Source organism: Podarcis liolepis (genome assembly GCF_965112155.1).
Source record: "Podarcis liolepis genome assembly, chromosome: 1".
Taxonomy (NCBI): Eukaryota; Metazoa; Chordata; class Lepidosauria; order Squamata; family Lacertidae; genus Podarcis; species Podarcis liolepis.
The window spans coordinates 51241141-51262746 of NC_139554.1; the positions used below are offsets into that span (position 1 = coordinate 51241141).

The 21606-nt window shown below is 44.3% G+C and overlaps 3 long non-coding RNA genes across 4 annotated transcripts in view; 2 read left to right on the plus strand and 1 right to left on the minus strand.

Moving 5' to 3' along the window:
• The first annotated feature begins 623 nt into the window (after positions 1-623).
• On the plus strand, positions 624-10316 carry LOC310689204. Its single transcript, XR_014517400.1, has 2 exons — positions 624-711; positions 9522-10316. It is a non-coding gene; the product is annotated as an uncharacterized lncRNA (long non-coding RNA).
• Positions 630-5708, minus strand: LOC310689161. 2 transcript variants are annotated; one of them, XR_014517370.1, is made up of 4 exons: positions 5080-5708; positions 4154-4287; positions 3925-4051; positions 630-739 (listed from the first exon to the last, which is right to left on the minus strand). It is a non-coding gene; the product is annotated as an uncharacterized lncRNA (long non-coding RNA). The 2 variants fall into 2 exon arrangements; XR_014517371.1 differs by lacking the exon at positions 630-739 and adding an exon at positions 2769-3189.
• A 1568-nt stretch (positions 10317-11884) lies between the features above and the next one.
• LOC310689158 overlaps positions 11885-21606 on the plus strand; it is a 28623-nt gene continuing 18901 nt past the window's right edge. The window contains exon 1 of the long non-coding RNA XR_014517369.1: positions 11885-13810. This is a non-coding gene — a long non-coding RNA (uncharacterized lncRNA). The remainder of the gene's footprint in view (positions 13811-21606) is intronic.

Sequence of the window (21606 nt, forward strand, 5' to 3'; positions counted from 1 at the left end):
GTGTAATCCCTGATCAGACTTGCATCTTTATTTTGCGAAGAGCTCCCCAAACGGTTATTGTGGTTTTGGGTTTTTGATATTTCTAGTAAGAAATAAAATAAATATGAAAATCCCAAGGTCTGGAGATGAAAAGCGGTTGCAAAAGGCCAAAAGAGTTGACCCGCAATGACTGTAACCTAAATTGCTCACTTGTGGTTTAGGGTTCTGAATGACTTTTTAAGGAGGATTTCAAAAGGGAGTGGGAGGCAAAATGCCCCTCCTGGTGAACCAGTGGCATTGGCTTTGGGAAGGGTTGACCCAGGGATGCCACAAAGGGAGGAAATTAAAACCTGTCTCCTCCTAGATTATTCAAAATTGAAGGCCGCAGAGCAAAGGCCCTTGTAACAAATTCTGGAGTGAGACTGAAAATAATTTCCTTTCATGTGCAAAATAGTGTTTAGATAAGGAGAAATACCAAAATGAATGAAAGCCTGGAGATGGAATGGGTAGAAGGAAGAACACACACACACACACACACCCCCTAAATGCACAACCGTTTCTGCTTAATTTTTTTTTTTTTCAAAGTAAAACCTGTTACTTTGGATCTGGAAACAAAGCACAGAGAATAAATGGTTGCATCAAGACTTCTTTATTTTTTAATCTCTGTGATGTTTCTGGGAGACCTCCATCCTGCCTAATCCTGCACTGTGATCCACATCTATCCTGCATACAGTAAGTAAACCAACGATGACACACCAGCCTGCAGAGCCAGAAAGGTTACTCGTTCCCAGTTATAGGGTGGTTTTATTTATTTCATTTATAATCCATACTTTCAGAAGATCAAAACAGCAGCTGTGGTGCTCTCCCCTCCCATTCCCACTTGATCCTCACAACAACGATGATAAGGTAGGTTAGGCTGAGAAAGGGTCATCTGGTCAGCTTCATGGCTGAGTGGAGATTTGAACCCAGAAATCCCCAGCCCTAGTCCAACTCTCTAACCCAGGAATAGCCAAAGTGGTGCCCTCCAGATGCTCTTGGATTGCAGCTTACATCAACCCTGACCACTGTGGAGTGGATGAGAATTATGGTCAAATATCGATGTTGGCTATCCCTGCTCTATCCACTACACCACACTGCTTCTCTTTAGGTTCTTGGTCTGTTAGGCTTTCACAGTAGTGGTGGCAAAGAATTTGTGAAATATATGTAGCTCAGTAGTGCATGAGATGTATTTTAACTTCATAGTATTTGTTTATAAAAACATTTATATAACACCAATTCATTGATGGAGATGTAGAGCCAGTGTGGTGTAGTGGTTTAAGAGCGGTAGTCTCGTAATCTGGGGAACCGGGTTCGCGTCTCCGCTCCTCCACATGCAGCTGCTGGGTGACCTTGGGCTAGTCACACTTCTCTGAAGTCTCTCAGGCCCACTCACCTCACAGAGTGTTTGTTGTGGGGGAGGAAGGGAAAGGAGAATGTTAGCCGCTTTGAGACTCCTTCGGGTAGTGATAAAGCGGGATATCAAATCCAAACTCTTCTTCTCCTTCTTCTTCTTCATACAATATAACATGGCAGTATATACAATAAAATAGAAAACACACACAAACCAGGGCTGTAGCTCAGGGGCAGAGACCAGGGTTCAAATCCTCCAACTCAACCATGAAACTCACTAGGTGATCTTAGACCCATAACTATCTCTTAGCCTGGCCCACCTCACATGGTTGTTGTGAGGATGCACTGTGGAGAGGACAAAAACTATGCATCCCACCTTGAAATCATTTGAGAAAAGGGGGTGTGTGGGTGTGTGGGTGTACACACTCACCTACAATATTTGTATTACTACTGTACTATTACTGGTATCTTTCATTTCCTCTCCTAGAAAATTCTGATTAATTGTAATGGCAACTCAGTGTCGTGTATAATATTATTATTACAATTTATTAGCCGCCTTTCACCCTAAGGTTACAACAATTTAAACACAACATAGATATTAAAATGCAGCATCAAACTGTATCAGAAACGGATTGAAACAACTTAAAGAATTTTTTTTAAAGGCAACAGGAAATGTCTAGTGGGGGAATGAAGGTAAGTGACGTCAGACCACATCATAAATGGAGGCCAACAGAAACGTTTCCCTGGGTGCTAGCTTAATTAGTTCCCTGAGCCTTGTGCTCAGGCTCACATGGTGCTGGTAGTGAGATTTAAGGATCTGATAAGCTGCCTGGCGATATCCCTTGTCTTGGGTTGATTTTCCCTTGTCCTTCCATGTCGTCTGCTATCCTCCCTTGTTTTAATGGTTGCCTGGGGATAATTTCTGCCTTGGATCATACAAGCCCAATGCTGCAATTACTTTCTGACCTCAAAGGCGAGTGTTTCCAAATTACACTTCTTCATAAAAAGCCACTGTCTAGTGGTGTGTGTGTGTGTGTGCAAGCGCGCTTATTTTTATATACCTAAACAGTTAAATAGTGGGTGTGGATGAAGAGAGCCAAAATGGAGGAAGTTGTGGGGGGGGGGGTGTTGAGGGGGGAAGGCCGGTTACCATGTGGATATAGCAGAAAGGAGGGAGAGGAGCAGAAAGAACCTTTTCCCCAAGATGGCCCAAGTTTAGGGCTGGAAGAAGTGGAAGAAGCACTTCATTGTTGTTGCCACAGCATTTGTCAAGCTGGTATTTACCCCCCCCCCATGTTTTGGAAAGCTGTGCTGACTGGGACGGGTGGGAGTTGTAATCCAAAGCATCTGAAAGGTACCAATCTGGCAGGTTTTTATTTATTTATTGCATTTATACACCACCTTTCTCTCCAAGGAGCTCAAGGTGGCGTATATGGTCCTCCCCTTCCCATTTTACCCTCACAACAATCCGCTGAGGTAGGGTTAGGCCAAGAGACAGTGACCGGTCTGAGGTCACCCAGTGAGCAGCATGGCTGAGTGGAAATTATTTGAACCCTTGTCTCCCAGGTGGTAGTCCAACACTCTTAACAGTTACAACACAAAGACTCTCCGTGCTAGGAATAGCAGTGGATTCTTTCCAGCTCATATCCCATTTATGCTTGCTATAATCTTGTGAGGTAGGTCATGTTGCTCCTGGGCCCGTTGTTCTTCAACATCTTTATGGATTAAGGTATTGAGAGGATGCTCATCAAATTTGAGGATGACACCAAACGGGGAGGAGTAGCCAACGCCGCTGAAGACAGAATCAGGATTCAATTTGACCTTAAGTTGGAGAACAGGGCTCAAACTAACAGAATGAATTTCACTAGGAACACATGAGCAGGAGAGGGCTGTTGCACTTGTATCCTGCATGTGGGCTTCTCTGGGACATCTGGGTAATCACGGTAGGAACAGAATGCTAGAGAAGATGGGTCTTTCGTTTGATTCAGCATAGCTCGCCCTATGTTCTAAACACACTGGTTATAATGATTTCTGCCAAATTTCAGGTAACTTTACCTTCTCCTTCACTCTTTTAAGTCTCCAGCATCATTCCCTCTCTTTCTGATGTACAAATGTGACTGCCACTGCTTAAAATGCCAAAATGGCGCTACCCCACCCAAGAGGGAGATGTTATTATTGTCAGGGTTGGGGAACCCCAAGCTTCGCAAAAGGACAAATTCAGTGACTGGCGGTTTGGAGGGGGGCGGGCGAAGATAGAAAACTGGAGTGAGGAAGGAGGAACAGAATGGAGTGGCTGAAATGGTGAGGAGGGAGTCCACCACATTGCAACCCTGTGTTGCAGGTTCCATTTGTGACAATAGATTTTGCTGTGTTGTCTGCCTAGTATAGCCTGTTAATGTCAAACTGGTGTTCTCTCCTCCATTTCAGAATGAGCTGCATTCTAATCCGAGGTGAACTGAATCCGATCTATAGCTTATGGGGTTCCTTAGTATGCTGGAAGAGGGGGCAAGCATTGCGTACATCCTTCTTTTCACACATGCACCCACACATACTCACCGAGGGAAAGGGGCTGTTTTGTCAATCTTGATCTATACAAGCACTTCCCTGTTCCATACAGGGATTAATTCAAGCCAAGGCAGGGGATGGTGGTTCTATCCTTGACATATTGAGCAGGTCCAGTTTTCTGCAATAACCATAAAAGGAGGCAGGGGACATAATGTGATCTCTTGGTGTAGGAGAATTTGTGGCTTCCCTAGATTCGACTGAGCAATCCTTTTCCACCTACCAGCATCTGCCGGGTATCAGTATCCAAGACAGAAGCCAGAGGTACAGCCCTAGTAAATTCCAATTCAGGTTTTTTAATTAATTCTGAGCGTTTTCTTTCCTTTTGGGTCCTGGGGTCAATCAGCCATCTACAGCCTGGGGGGGGGGGGGAGAAGCGTATTAAAATTCAAATAGCACAAAAAAGGGCCTCCAAAAATCCCCCTGATCTCTCCCTCCTCCCGCTATATATCTCCTCCATGCACATCTGGATAAAAGCTTGCACTCCAAGAGCAACAGAAAGCATTAGCTTTGGGCACCAAGCCCCCAGAGCAGGGCTGTGCTCCCAAAAAGCATTGCACATGCTTGCATCATATGGCAGCTATGGACATCCAAAGATGGTGTCCTGGCAACTGCTTCTGCCCCGTAGTGTTGTTGACTCAGGAAGTAATGGAAGGTGTGCTATTTTATTCTACTTGTTTATTGCTATCATTTGCTTGCGTTGTGCCAGATAGACCTTCCTCTGCCTTTCGGATGCTGATGCTGCAGGCAAGGCTGAACCAGTCAGCCAAATCTGGATCCGGCCATTCAGCTGTATTGCTGGCAAGAGCCCTCACTCACAGGGTGGGGGCCCCGATACACGGATGAAATACACACCCTCCCTCTTCCCCTCCACAAACCTAGAAGATGTCAGTGGAATATTTCTTAGGGATCTTCCCTCCTCCCCCTCCCTTGGTAGGAGGCTAATAAATGCCCCTGGATGTGAGATGACATTTATTCTAAGAAAATTGTTGGAAAAATGAATGCGCGTGATTGGCTTCAGCTCACAGACTGTGCTGGCACACAATAGAAAGCCCTGAAGAGGATGTTTATTGACAATGAATTCCTTGATTGAGCAAGTAATCAACCCCTTTTACAGTGCTTGTAAAATGCTATTTTATGGTAATTTACTTGCTGGAGTGTCATTTATGGGGTAGGCAATCCACAAAGAATGCAGCCAGGGTTGCAAGACTCGTTCACCATCTAAGAAAAGGTGTAGACAGAAGTTTGGGGAACAGATCTGGAGAAGCAAGAGGGGCAGATGAGCTGACCCCCTGCCATTTTAGATTCCATGTTTCCCCAATACCATGTGTCAGAGAGGGCCCCAGCAGCCTCAGATGTGGAGGGAAGGGGGCTGACAACACCCAGAGACCTTCATCTCCACCCCTGGCCCCACAGCTATGACTTGAATGGACTCAGCTGTCTTGTCCTTCCCTCTAAAGAGATCACGACACACCACTCAGGCCTGTAGAGAGCCTTCAGCCTCTTGTGTGGATCTGAGACTTCTGGAGCAACAGACGGTGTTCCTGTTGCCATGGCAATATTGCAAGTTCCTATCCAGGTCTATTGCCCATCTCATTTTGCTCTGTTACCCTTCAACAGATGCTTTTGTGGGTTGGGGTGGGGTTGGCACGGAATTACTAAGGGAACCTCTTGTTACTGCTGCTCAGGGTCTTCCATCCTTGAAAATACCTTCTGGCCTCCCCAGGCACATCCTGTGCCAGAACACAGGAGCCTTGGATTTCGTTAGATGCTATCATTAACTGGGGTAGGAATGGAAGGATTGTCCATTTCAGTTCTCTCAGTTCTCATTTTTCCAACCTTACAATCACTTATCCACATTTCTGTAGCAATTTGCATTAAAAAAAATCCTAATAAAGATTCTTCAGCATTTTAGTGCAACTTTATCCTAATAAGCACATTTTTGTCTGCAGTTTTGACTCATGTACATATTTTTGCAAGCAATTTCTCCTAATACAATGCATTTTTGTACAATAGTTTTAGTAATATATTTATTTTTATGCACATTGTCTCCCACTGTATGCATTTATTGCATTATCCAACGTTTGGTTGGAGAATTGCATTGCAAGAATTGGATAAGTGCACATTTTAAAGGATGGTTTTCATATTGTTCTGGAAAAGTGTGGAATTGATAAATTTGGCTTTAAATGTGGACTGAATCAAATGTCTCTTGCATCTTTAAATGGGTGTCTCCAAATGGGTGTCTCTGAATGTGCAGACATTTAGGAAAGTGTGGAGTGTAACTAGATGACGACCATAACTGAATTTCTTATTATTGTTCTCATTTTGTTATTATTGTTCTTTAATGTTTGAGGTTTTATTACGTTGCCCGAAGTGGCTGGGGCAACCCAGTCAGAACGGCTTACTACTACTACTACTACTACTACTACTACTACTACTATTAACATTAGTAAAGGATAGCTCACAAATTGCCATAGACTAACCCCTCATCATGGTAATTTGTCACCTATCCCTTTCCCCATAGAGGGAAGTGGAATCAACTTAGACACACACACACAATCACGCCCCTTCCCCTTTGGCCTAAATCCAACAGAAGGGTAACTCTTCAATCCTATAAGTGCTTACTTGAGAGCAATTCCCACTGACGTCACAGCCACACCATACATTTAAAGCATTATTATACCACTTCAAACAGTTATGACTTATCACAAGGGATTCTGGGAAGTGCTGTTTTGTTAAGAGTGCTTGGAATTGCACCTCTATGATGGGTAAAGCACTTTTTTTGGGGGATGGGAAACCAAAGGTGGTATAAATTTACTGTAAACGTATGGTGTGGTTATAACCAAAACTCAGTGCAGCGTACTTCTGAGTAGGCATGCCTTATAAGTGTAGCTATGCCCATTTATTTCAACAGACATAGGCACACATTCCTTTCTGCCTTGCACCTCTGTAGACACAGATTTGTCTGATTTCTTCATCTGCTTTTACTCTAATCCCAGCCTTGCCTCCCTCGGCCCTGTGAAGCAGACACAGCGCCTACCCGAGGAAGTTTCACAAGGAATGGGAAACACATGTGAAAGAAGGAAAGCTGTTCTGTTCCCAGTCGTGTCTGTCCCTTCGTAGTTTCTTTCCCCTTGGTGTTCATAGAAGATGGAGGTGATGATGCCCAGGGCTCTGCTTCTCCTCAAGCGTGCATGCATCTGTGATGTGTGCATGCACAGAAGCCTACGTATGCTGGTTTACGTATAATGATACATGTCCATATGGATGTGTGTGAGAGGAAAGGTGTATGAATGTTCTTGGGAAACTTAAAATTTACACTGTGCTTCTCCCCAGAAAAGGTTATTTGACATTAAGGGATTGCTTCTCTGACGTTTGGACCAGGTGGTGGTGACACATACTTTTCAGCTTGCATCACAATCATAAATCCTAAGATTGATGGTTCTTCTTAGGTTTGCTTGCAGGGAATACCAGGGTATGTTGCGGCCAACTGACCCACAATGCTGCGTTGCCTGCCATTTTTCTCTGAGCGGGTGGTGGTTTTATGTTTACAAAATGCAGCTGTGACGCCTGCAGTCTGCACCAGAAGACCTGTGAGGGAGATGAGTGGTTTCTCAATGCTTTTTCCCCCTCTGTCATTTTTTTCCTGGGGTGGGGGACCATAAGGGGGTTAGGATTCAGAAAGCCCTCTGCATCAGGTCTTCCAGGGCAGATGGTGATGATGATTGCAATTTGTATACCACCCTTCATCATATATGGCCTGCTGTTTATGCTGTGCAGGACTGTCAGCTTTTAAAAATTCATACAAACCATGGAAAAATACTCTATGCTTTTCTCTATGAGAAGAGAGTAGCCACTATGCTCTGAGTACGGAGGATTTTAAAGGAACTTGGCATTGCGAACTGTATCACTTTACACTGTTTAGTTAGAAGTGCACTTAGTTAATTGCAGGGAAAACATTGGGGACCTGATGTGCAGCTTATTTAGCCTAATGGTTAATCCAGCCCTGGAACGGACATTTCCTTTCGTGGTGAGGATAATGTGTGAATCTGAGAAGTGTACCAAGGGAATCTTAAGAAATGGGATACACTGAATACTGAAACTAGACCCACACATATGACAGGCCTAGGGCTTCTTCAGTAACTGATTTATTTTTAGCTAGTTTGCAACATCTGATTTCATCTATCAAACTTGTGAAGATATAGAAGCCACAGAAGTGTTTAAAATAACATGCCTTGAGGCAACATCTGTCATCTCCGAAATTAGGAGGCGGAGTGAGGCTTAGGCTATGTGAAGTTCACTTCACTTCTTGGGCTGCCTTTGAGTACAGAGTGGTGCCCCAGCCGTCCCCCCCAGGCACTTCTGCACAGAGATTTTCACAGTTTAGACTCCAGGAAGAAAAGAGTCAGGAACATTTAGTAATCCTTTTCAGCCTTAATTAGATTTCCTTTACATAAAAGCACTCTTGCAAGGGAAATTCAGAGTTCACTTATATTTTGTTTTCTAGCTCTCTGTTTATGATAAGGGGGAGGAGATTTCTGACTTTTCATTCCTTAGCTTGTCTCCATATTTCTTTTTAAAAGGGAGGGTGCAGTAGAAATTTCCAATTCTACTATAGGTGATAAAATAAGAAGTACCGCCTTAGACCAAGTAACAGTGTTAGACTGTCTGTTCTAGTATTCTTTACTCTGACTGGCAGAAACCCACTTAGGGCTTGGGCGCAGGCCTACCCTGGCCTTGCACCCTGAAATCTTTTTAACGTGAAATATCAGGGAGATGCAAAGCAGATGCTGTCTGGTTCTATCTTCCAAACAACCACAGCCCAACACCAAAAACAAATGATTTGTGATCCTAATTCTATGCTGGATTGTGGACACTGTCTTTCAGAGTTAATACTCTATATATTAGGGGTGGGGAGCCTTTAGCTCTCCAGATGTTGTTCAACTCCAACTCCCATCAGCCCCAGCCAGCATGGCTAAATAGTCGAGGATAATGGGAGCTGAAGTCCAACATCTCAAGGCCAACCCTGCTCAGTGTTATAGGTACATTACAGAATCCCAAGAGAGAAAGAGATTCCAACAGCACAGTGTAAACTACAAGACTTGAGTGTGGGCTCAGGACATGTAAAATTTCCGGCTTTTCCCAGGTTAGGATAAATGCAAGTGATGTTGTTGTGAGCTCGCACTAGGAACTTCAATAAGCTGCACATACAATCTCTTGTATGTGTACCATATCACCATGGAGAAGCACTAGCAACATTGTCAATATCTGTGCATTGCTTTACAGTTTCACACTTTTGATTTATGTGTGTTAAACCCTAGCACCATCTCACTTGCAGCCACTGATTGACCGTGTGTGTGTGTGTGTGTGTGTGATATGCCAGTTGGTTTCCTGATATTCATTGGAAAGAAATTATGAGGGCTTTTTTGCTCAATGCAGAAGTATAGAAAAGCTGCCCTCTGCTGGCTGGACAAAGCACATATCCCTTTGTTCTTGATGGGCTGCTTCATATGAAGTTATCCTTTTATTAAACAAAAAACCTATTTGCATTGTCAGTTGTGAAGTGTGACACAAATACTTATTTTTCACAGGTACAAAAAGCCAGAATGCTGGTGTTGACAGGACATCGGGACCTATTTTTCTGACACAGAGGTTATTTCCATGGAGAAAACACAGCATGTGTGAAGCAGCCTTTATAGATGGTAGATTCTGCACAAGTGATAAATTTTAAGCTGGTGATCAGTGACTAAGGCCATCTGTTTTTAATATGCATTATTATAAGTGCATATTGTAGGGTGAATGTTTTCAAGTCACAACTGCCCAAAGATAAGCCTGTAATGCAAGATATTTTAGTAAACAGAAGGAATGAAGGACCTCCTACATTATCATGCCAATGAAAAAACACATGAGGATTTCCTACAGGCACCAGTGCAGGGCTAGCCAATGTGGTGACTTCCTCATGTTGACAGAGTACAAGTCCATCAGTAGTCCCGAAAACATCCAGAGGGCACCATGTTGGCTATCCCAGCAGTTGTGGATGAACCTTAAGTAAGATTTGAACACGTTAACAGTGTAGAACAAGTTGGAGAGCAACTGTTACAGCAAGTTTCCTGTGAAAATTGGGATATAATGGACCACTTGGAGAGACCTGGGACCATCTGACTACCTTCTCATTGCGTTTGTCATTCACTTGATCCTCATGGAAAAGAACATGGGCAGTTTGCAACACCATAGCAGCAGGTAAGCTTAGCTGAGAACAGGTGACAAAGAGATGGCACTTCAGAACAGCAGCAGCAAAGATGACCTATTTACCTATAGATAGCCGCGCTTTGCATCAGTGGAGTACTGGAAATAGAGCTGGGAATAAAGCATAGCGTTTGCAAAAAGCACAGCCTCGGTTACGTGCTTTTACAACTTTTTTTAACTTTCAGTGACTGAACCTTGCAGGAACCTCACATTTTCCTGGCTCAGCTTGAACTTCTTCAACTCTACATTTCTTGGCTTGTATCCCAAGGTTCTTCAAGCCCCAGAAATGGAGACACTCAACAAAGTTTTAAATACAGAGGTGGGAGGGGGGATGAGAACAGATGGGGGAAAGGCTTCTTGATCCACCCAGGGTCAAGGGGATGCATGTTAAATACATACTACCAGTCATGTGCATTTTTATTTTTATTTTTTGTTTAAAGCAGCTTTTAAACAAAAGTTCTGAAGTCTCTTGGGAGAAGAGCAGATACTCATAAATGACAATTGTTTCTTCCTAGTTTCATATTTCAGGATCTGGAAGTAGCATGAATTTAATTTTCAGTGAAAATAATAGGGGGAGATAGAGCCCCCCCCCCAATTTATGCTGTTGCCATGGCTCATTTAATGGAGGCAGCTAAGTGAAGAGGGCCCAGACCTCCAACCTGAAGGGCTCTCCAACAGAGGCAATTATTTTTCTGCCTCCTAAGTGCGTAACAAGAATAGGAAACCTGTGGCCCTGTTCCTGGACTACAACTTGCACCTTCCCTGCCCATCGGCTGTACTGGCTGGGGCTGCTGGGAACGAGTCTGGAGGGCCACAGGTTCCTGTTAAAAACGCACCGTTTCAGATAACCCACCACGACTGTATTGAGGGGGAAATGGGATTCCGCATTAGCCCTTGGTTGGTTCCCCCTTCTTCCATCCGTGTATCATCCATCCAAATATAGCGATGGGAAAGAAACAGACCTGCTCTGCTGCAGGCACCTTCACTGCACTCTTTTCTGCACCTGCTAGAAACATTCCGGTTTAGACAAGCCCACCCAGATGCTTATTTTAATCCGTTTCAGTATTTTAATTTGTGTGTTTCAAAGTATGGTTGGGTTTGGCCCCCCTTTATTTTGTTTTAACTTTTTGTAAAGCGGTTAACCCCCCCCCCAACCAAGCGGTGTATAAATCTTATGAAATAAATATAAATGAATAAATAAATGTGCGGGGGTGGGGAGACTCCGCTTCTGCCCTCATCCCTCCACTGCGTTTCCTCGGCTCCGTATTTGTTACGGGCCAAGAGAGGGCGCCAGAGGAGAAGAAATGGCGACGTCCAAAGCGCGGCGAAAACAAGGCAGGCGGCGGCCGCGCAGCCGGCCACCCGCAGGATGCGGCGGACTTGGGCGCCGCAGACGCTTCCTCGGCTGCTAAAGTTGGGGCTTTCCTGCTGCTGTGCCGCCCACTCGGCCTCTCCCGCTTCTCTGGAACCCTATGGAAACCCACCTCGGGAAGTCTTCTCCCCTGGCGAAAGTCCAAAAGCCACGTGACCTCTCGGGGATTCCGGGCAATGGGAAGGAGGGCGAGTCGGAGGCCCGATCCGCGCCTTGGGATCCGCCTGGCGACCGCGCAGTCTGCAGCTTCAGCGGGGAGGGAACGCGGAGGACTCCGCATGTGCTTAGGGCACCAGCAAAGCAGAGGCGCCGGAAAAGGAGAGGTTTCCTAAATGTATTTCTTAAGAATTTGATATCTATATTTAAAAAGTAGTTATCACCGGGAAACTCAGAATTGTATTAGGTTTCCTTACACTCCTCTCCACATTCTTTCCTCATTTTCCTGTTCTCTTTTTATTACTTAATCCCCACCTAAAGCAGGGGCTGTGCCTCCTTTCCAAGGCAAATCGAAAGGCGGCCTCATTGACCCAGCTTTGATGGACTTGTGCAGAATTTGGCAATCAGAAAATCGAGAAAGGAGCTGTTTTAATTTCAGCATACAAGAAAGTTTTGTGTCATTTTGAGATATATACAGTGCTTTTTTCCTAAAAAAAATCTTTAGGGGTACTCTCATTTTGACTCAAGAAAAACCACCATTTTATTGTTCAGATCGGGAAAATAAATACAGTAAATGGACAAAAGTACAAAGATTAACAAAATGTTTAGGGGTATGCATACCTCTGTGTCCCCCCCACCCCGAAAAAACCCACTGGAGATATATAATTTAGCATTGTTTTTATTTTGAATTTCATAGGGGGAACCATAATTTTCTCAGTGTTTAGGGCCTCTAAAGGCCTTAATCCAGCTCTGCTCCCAACTCAAAGAGATCCAATAGGTTACCACCCTAGGAGGTAACCGACACAAGCATTTAAAACCAGGAGCTAGACCTTGCCCCACCATATAGTTGTTGGTTCATAGGAGCAACCTCATCATTTCAGGTCTCCTGACTAGCTGCCTCTACCCACTGAGACCTCCTACCCTTACGGGCCATAAGCACTGTCCCAGTGCAGCTCTCTCATTCGTTTCCTCTGCCCGCTCTCTGTGGCTCTTAATGCAAGCCAGAACTGGGCCTCCTTCATTCCTGGCTTTCATTCTGGGGTCTCCTGATTTCTGTTGCAAGCTGCCCAGAGTGGATGAGGCAACCCAGTCAGATGCCCTGGTACAAGTAATAAATAATAATAATTCCATTTCTGAATTGACGCATGGCTCGCAAACACTCATCAATTACATCACTTCTGGGCACCACTGGGCACAGTGCAAGTCTGACAGGAATTTCCTGAATAGATAACCGGACACCACTTTTGGCCACAGATTCCACATGATTACCATCCTCTTGTTGTGAGCAGGGGGGGGATAAGCATTATCATTCTGTGGGCAAGAGAGCTAGATACCACTGGGTTAATGGGTGGTTGATGCTTTCATATCTACTGGGGTAGCTGGTGTGGTGTCCAAGTGTTGTTGGACAACAGAGCACATCACCCCTGACCACTGGCCATGCTGCCTGGGGCTGAACATCTGGAGGGCACCATGTTGGCTACCCCTGAACTATAGATGAAGCTGTCAACCACCAGTTGACCCAGTAGTATCTAGCCCTCTTAACCCTTGTTATTTTCACAGGCAGAGGGAGATTGTACAGCAAACTCCATAATGTAGTATGAGCTACCACAGGCTCCAGATATAGTATCCTAATGTCTTCACAGCCCTGGTTATTATGAGGACCTCCTTTTCTACAACACTCATCTTCTGCCACAAGAACTTTCTGCTCATGTATAAAAGCCTGAGAGAGAACAGTGTCGTCACCACCAGTGCCACTAAAGGCATCAATCTGTCTGAAGGCTAAAGCAACAGGCAAGACCAGGGATGTGGAACATTAGTTCAACGTACAAATACATGCAGAGTAAAGAAGTACTCCCAGCTGTTCACAAGTTGCTATTCAAATTATGTGGGATGGTGGGTCCCCCCACCTTTGGATAAGGTTGTAAGCAATGCAGACACAGAGATAAACCCGGGAATAAATGGACCACCACAACTCAGAAATTCTGTTGTACTCCTTTTTACTCTTCTCAGAGCCTTGGGCATAAGATGCTGAAAAGTAGCTCCGTGAACACCAAATGTCATTCATACACTGGCTGCAAGGAGGTTTCCTTGTCTTCAAAGGACTTGGTAAGCGGAAACTGCCAATAAACCTTAGTAAGATCAAGGGTAGATAAATATCTGGGTTGCCCAACCTCTCCAAAACCACATTAACCTGTGGCACGGAATACGTGTCGAATGTAGAAACAGGATTAATTTTTCCTAAAATCAATACAAAAATGAACATTCTCATTCAGCTTGGGTACTAACAAGGGGTGACATTGCCAAGGACTCTGGGATTCTTCAATTATCTCAAAGTGCAACATTGCTTCAACTTCTTGGTGTATCCCCTCCCACCACAACTGTTGAGGCCGGGGACATGACAGATGCATTACTACTGCCCTTGTGGTAGATTCTATGTCGTGGGTAATCAAGGGCATGATGTTGGGTTGCAAGTATGGGCTTCCTTTGGCGGTTGTTGCAGTTTTACCAAGATGCTCTTCCTGTGACTTGAGTGTTCACTCAACTGTCCCTGGCACTCAATAAACCAAGCGGTGCATCTATATTTACATGACATCTTTTGGGAGCACCCTGAGAAATTACACCTGGTTTCTCCATGAGTGATCTGGGCTCACCTCCCTAACTCCATAGACACTGAACAAAGCCACCAGCTAAGAAAAATGCAGAAAAAGCATGTGTTCTACAAGAAAGCAGAACTTCATCTCTGAATCCCAGCATCTTTTCAAGCCATCAGGATTTTTGACCTAGTTTGTAGTGGGCCATATTACCACTTCCCACAGGCTCATGGGAGAGAAGCACATTGTTCATATGTCTTGGTCAGCCAGCTGTCCCTTTTGAGGTCTCCCAAATGGGCTGTAAGCTCTAACATCCTCCTTTTTGTTGACTCTCTGTGGTTTTTAATGGCGCTCCCTAACTCTGCCTTCCCTAATGTGATGCCCTCCAGATGGTTTCGGCTGCAACTCCCATCAACCCCAAATAGCATGGACAATGCTCAGCGATGTTGGGAACTGTTGCAGTTTAAATCACCTGCAAGGCACCAGACTGGGGAATGCAGTCCTAACTGTAGGCTGGAAAAAGGCCCAACTCTGTCTTTTTGCCTTTTTCCCCAGGCTACTATTTTCTGCCTTTTGATTGGACTATCCCAGCATCAGCAACTCCTATGTCACTATCAAAGCAAATAGAGGAGAGGGAGGAATGGCAGGACCCAGTAAAGTCAAGCCAACCCCTTATTCACATTATTTTATTTGCTATTCTATTTCATTTAAATGTTTATGGAAGGCACTTTTGTAATTTTTTTTAAAATACAGCAAAGTGGCATACAACATACAAAATTTACAGTAAGAGCAATAAAAATAGCAGTAAATAAGTAAATAAATGCTGTGGTGGTAGCAAATAACTTGGATGAAGGGCTATTTCGGGGTGTAAATTGTGGGGGAGCCTTCTCCCCAGTGTGCAGTGTGCAGATGGGGATGAGCAGGGACAAATTCCCACACCCATATCCCTGGATTCCCTGGAGGGAGACCATGACAGGAGCATTGCTAGTTAATAACTAGTTAATAATAAATAACAGGAAATGGTGATCCAATGTGTTTTCAACTTCTTCAATCAGATTCTTCAAAGGTCTTCCACTGACTGAATTTGGAGAGTTGCGTAAGCGTGCATGCATATGTATGTATAAGCATTGCTCACACAAGTGCGCTCATAGGGATGCAAATGCTGTGCTCTGCAGAGAGGCAAGATAAGTCTTCCATCTTTCCTTGTTAACAGATGCCCTACAAGGTGCACATGCTTATTTATTACGCATTTAATAAACATTATTTATGCACCATGATCACCACACAGTGGTGATACTAGGGCATTCAAGGGTCATGCATCTGGCTATTTTTTTACAAACAACACACCACCACCACCACCTGAATTTATTATACATATATTCTGCTCATACACTGAACTCCCCAAAGGCTCACATTCAGATTACAATTCAGGCCACACCTGTTTAGCTTCCGTACCACGACAGCTTCTGATGTTCCCAGACCATTTGCTGTGTTTGGCCCACGTCTGGCTACACAAATACAAAAACACAGTGAAGGAAGTAAAAAAGAAAGCGGTGAATGGTAGATCAGAGTAGTGTTCTTCTCCCCAAAAAGAAAGAATAGTTGAATTTGCCATGCATCTCTACAGTGATGACCAAAAATGTATCAAGTGGGAGCAGGGAGTTTTTTTTTCTTTTAGTTGCAGTGCAGACATGCCCTGAATCTACTTTCTTGTAGTTAATTAAAACTCATTGCTTCTCCTGGTGAACCTCCTCTATCTCCTCCTTTGCCTGCCACATTCTTTTCATAATTCAAAAGCTGCCAACCATCTCTGCTTAATTTTCTATTCTCTCTAGGCTCAGCATACTTTTCTCTATATGATGTGTCCTCTAGATCTTCTCACCATTATCTTCATAGTTCTGTTCTAAATCCTTTCCAGTTTGGTGACTTGAATTGTAGCTCCTAAAACTGTACACAACATGTCAAACGACCTCCTTGTAGACGAGGTTGCAGGGTAGACTGTCTTGATATAATTCCTCTCTTGATATCTTCCGTCTATTGCAACCTGTATAATAATGCACAGATCCATCTTATGCATTTTGACTCTTTCTTTTGTGTAATATCCTACATTTATCACTGTCTGCACTTTATTAAAACATATTTTAGCACCATGTCATCTGGGAAAAAACACCAGAACCCCTGGAAATCACACAGTATTCTCCAACTTCATGTCCTAGGATTGATTCTGCAGTGACTCAGAAATTTCCCTATTGAGTCATTACCCAGACTTCCTGATGCGATTGTACTGCTATAGGATTGTGGGGTCAGTCTGGATGATATCTGTGGGACCCTTCCAGGCTTCTGATCCTGTATCTGTGAGTTAAGAATGTAGCAGAAGAACCGGTCACACCTGTCTCTTTGTGAGATAATGGCCTTAGCTGGCTAGTTAAACATGGCCATTTACATGTCCAAAGAGTGAGCCCTGTTGTCCTAGAGACAAACGGGTGAGATTTTTCTGACTTCACCTGGCTGGATGGAGAACCATAGGCCAAGCAGGGTTGTGTATATGTGAGCTTTAGTTGATGCTGGAAGCTGGATACACAGAGGCTTGTCTTGCTCTGTTCTGGGCCCTATCTACAACTCAAGGTTCTCCCCAGAAACTATGTAAAACTTTTTCTCCCCACTTCCTGCAGTCCAAAGCCTGCTCAAGCTTCCCTGTGGCTTCCCTGTGGCTGCTATTTACATTTTAAATACATTAACTGCATCCCTGCGATTCAACATTGTATTTCATTTAGCGCCCAGTGTTCTTGCTTGGAATTATGATTTCTGTTGTGAGAGGATGGGCTGCGAAAGTAAGCTGCTCCTTCCTTCCCTGCCCACCCCCACCCCGCCAAATACCTCCTTGTACTTCCATGCAGTGATCAATATGCAATCTATACCCATCACAGGCCATCCCTTGCAGCATAGCAGCTCAATAAAAACAAACTCAGGCCTGGCCAAGCACTACTGCAATTGTTAGACAAAATAACCTGTTCTTTGATCCTTCTTATAAAGCTTTGAAACAGCCCCCCACACACACACACACGCACAAAAGAAAGAAATGCATAGAATGCAAAACTGCAGCAGGCAAGGACATGAAAAGCTCAGTAGACAAATATTTTAGCCAAAAGCAATAAACTGGTGAAGAGTAGATTTCCATTAATGACCCCAAAGAAACACACACACAAACACACACACACACACACACACACACACACAGATAAAATATATGTCTCTGGCATCCAAGTTGCACATTTCCATGTTTCCATGTTGAAGATCATTATAGTGCTGCACTGAAGATTCACCCCATGAATCTTTCTGGCACGTAAGGATGGTTTAAATCTTGCCCGAACACCTCCTTGACATCTCTAAGTATTTTCATGCCCGTTTGCAGTCAGATCTGCTGCTGATTTGGTGCCGCTGCCCCCCACCCCAGTTAGGGCTCCTTTCTAATTTATGATATGTCCCCAGACAATCAAGAGAGCCGGTAGCGAACATATTGGCATAATGGCACCATTCAGTCAATCAGAACTAGCTACATGACAATGTCACGGAGGGCAAGTGGCGCTGACGGAGAGTGAGGGGCAAGGCAGACTCAAGGAAGCCAGCTTAAATGACACGGGGGTAAATTAGGGCAAGGTAATTTACCCCTGTCCAAAACTCTGTTCAGAAACAGGGCTACTGCTGGCTGAGGTAGCCCAAGCCTGGCAGAGAAAAAACAAGCTTTTCAAACAGGGTTTGACTTATTCTTTTTGCCAGTATAACTTCTGCCCAGTTACTAGATCACTTGCCGCTGCCCCATCATCTGCGGTTCTCTAGGTGGTCACTGGGAGGCCCAATAGACTATGATGCCCTTGACTTCAGACCGAGGAAACAGCCACTATAAGGAAGCACAGGGGGGTTGCTGAAAAGGCATTAGCCCTCCCTGGGCACCCCTGGGTGTTTCCTCTCAGCACAGGGCACCTTCGGGAAATGTCCACTCCCCTTAACTCTGAGGGATACTTACCCATGTAGTGATGAGTCTTTCCTCATTCCTGCCCTGGTTCATTGGGTGCAGTGACAGGGGTGGTAAACAGGGAAAGTTTAAGTAACAATGGGGGGGGGCAGCACAACAGAGAGCCACTGTTTTTGGAGCTAGCCCCATCTTGAGCATAATGTCTAGAATCATAGAGTTGGAAGGGACCACAAGAATCATCTCATCCAACCCCCTGTAATGCAGGAATCTGGGCTCAAACCCATGACTCTGAAATTTAAGAGTTTGATGCTCTACCAACTGAGTTATAGAAAACTTCCAGCCCCAGGTGCTGGTGTTTCTGTTTATCCTGAATGCTTCTTTGGGTCCCAGGTATGATCTAACAGCACGTGGGGCCATCACCTACCTGAAACTAAGCAGGTCTTTGTTTGGCCAGCGACTGGATAGGAGACCTCCTATAAACTACAGGTGAGCCCCTTTGGATTCTGTGATGCAGGGCAGCCAGAGTATAAATGGAAGAAAATGAATAAAAATGAATAAAAATGAAAATAAATAAAAATGCACCACATAAATAAATAAAATGAAAATGAAAATAAATAAAAATGGACCACATACTGCCTGACACTTTTGTCAAAAATCAGTGCTGAATAAGCTGTATATCAATATCTCCAAATTTGAAGACACCTTGTGTACCGGCACAGTAGTAGCAAAATTAGTATTTGTATTTTTACGTATATTTTAAAGACATTTTTAATATCAGTCTTTGTTCTTCCAAACTATCTTCGGTTAGGTTTTTACCTAGCAGATTGTGAGGCCTTTGAAGGTTTCTAGGGACTCTTTGCTTACAGGAGTTTTTAAAACGACAGGTATTGCACATATGTACACATGCAGTTTTATTTTTAAATTGGCTTTTATCCCATAATTTGCATTATACTATTTTAACCCACATATTAGAGAGCTTAGATACTGGCTACCTGAAGAGCTTGAGACCATTACGAGCACCGAGAAACTACAGAGTTGTTATTACAGCTGTTACTGCATTTGTTGAATTATACACCACAATGCGAAGGATTTGTTCAGACAGCTGAGGTTCATTTATAGCTTGGCCCCGAATGAAGATTCTGTGGAAACGGGTCCATTGACCCAGCTACCACCAGCCATACTAAATTAAGTCTTCACTGAATTCCTGGATTTCCAGAGCTTTTTGATCTTTGACAGTGCATCATATAAAGCATGGCTTTTTACGTGACATTTTGTGACAGCAATACGGTTATTTAATTTATTTTTTTTCAGCAATTTGGGGCATAAGTTCCTTGCATATTGTATAGATTTATTATACGTAATAAATATTGACCTTTCCCATTTGGAACTGTACTTGAGACACAGTTTCCACTGGCCTGTTGTCTCTGATGTCCTTCGCCTTTTGGCTTGCAGTTCATGACGCAGACCAGCCTCTTCTTCATTTCTTTCCTTTCCGCCTTGAGTGCTCTCAGTGGCCTTCGAAGCACAGCCTGTTCCTGCTACATGCAGCCTCTTGAGGCTCCTGAGCCCTTCCAGCCAATCCTGCTTCTTAGCCACTGACAGGAACTATAAACACAGAGGCAGGGATAAGAACATTTTGCAAGAACTGTGCTAAAGGCTCTCACCTGGGTATCTACCAATTGCAGCCTGGCTGAGGTTTGACTGCTTGCACTCTTGGTCAAGTAACACAGAGCTTGTGCCACGTGGATGGGAGAGATTTTGCTTTGTGTGGCACCAGGAATCAAAAATACTTTTCTTTTCAAATCGCTGAGGCATCAGTAGGAAGTGTCTTTGCCCGGGTATGTGGAAATTCTTGAGCATATGGAAGATCTGCTTACAGGCATGCAGACCCCCCCTTATAATGGCACCAGCATGAGGGCCAAACTACGCATTATATCTAAAGAAAGCAGTTGCTTGGAGCAGTAAAGCAGCAGGGAGGGAAGGATGCCCATCACTCCCACCCTTGACTCTTCTGCAGAAGCCTCCCAACAAACAGTTTTCCTTCAATGAAATTCCAGTCCAGGTAATTCCTGGCTTCCTTGGGCAACCAATAGGGCCCTGGGGACTTTTTTTTAAAGGCGGGCAGCATAGCTGATGCTTGCCCTGACCCTCTCCCCACCCACCACACAAAAAACAGTCTGACCTGGCAGTCCTAGCAGAAGCAGGTGACTTCATCGAGCCATGTTTACATTTTCTACAAGGCATTCTGGGAAATTTTAAGCAGGGTTAGACTGTCTTACCCTGTGCTGCCACCACAGGGAGGTAAGTCTGTTAGGCCCCACTAAGGAAGGGGTCCACAACAGGACACTTTGTCCAGGGTATGTTTACATACCCTCCAACATTCCTCACATGAAGAAAGGGACATTTCTCACTCCTCCCCCCCACCTTCTTTGTCTTCCACCCCACCCCCTGGCAAAGCATTTCCACTACCACTACAATAACATGGCGCACTAATAATAATAATAGTAGTAGTAGTAGTAATAATAATAATAATAATAATAATAATAATAATAATACTAATAATAATAATAATAATTTATTATTTATACCCTGCCCATCTGGCTGGGTTTCCCCAGCCACTCTGGCTGGCTTCCAACAGAATATTAAAATACAATAATCTATTAAACATTAAAAGCTTCCCTAAACAGGGCTGCCTTCAGATGTCTTCTAAAAGTCTGGTAGTTATTTTTCTCTTTGACATCTGATGGGAGGGTGTTCCACAGGGTGGGTGCTACTACTGAGAAGGCCTTCTGCCTGCTTCCCTGTAACTTGGCTTCTCGCAGCGAGGGAATGGCCAGAAGGCCCTCGGCGCTGGACCTCAGTGTCCAGGAAGAATGATGGGGGTGGAGATGCTCCTTCAGGTATTCTTTGGTAGGTTTGCAAAAAGGAAAACACATGCCAACAAATAAATTTTAGAAAGGGGCAAGATTGGGCATGGACGCACAAAGCATTTTTTCATTTAAAAAATCAAGTCTTGCGCTCTGCTTTCTTCCTGCCTGGGGTGGCCCTGCGTTCTGCCTGCACCTCAGAACTGGCACAACACTGGCGGCCATGGAGAGGCAATGGTATGCTCCCTTGCAGCTGCCACTGCTGTCGCTCAGGGCAAGTGCCCGCTCCTCCTCCTCTTCTCTGAGGTCGGCGGTGGCAGCACTGGTGGGGAAAATAGGGGCATTCCAGGATCAGATCAGAAGCTGGAGTAGCTTTTGTAATTCCAGGATTGCCCCTGGAAAATAGGGACACTTGGAGGGTATTTGTTTATCCTTGCAAACACATGTCTACAACCCTATGCAAGGAATGCA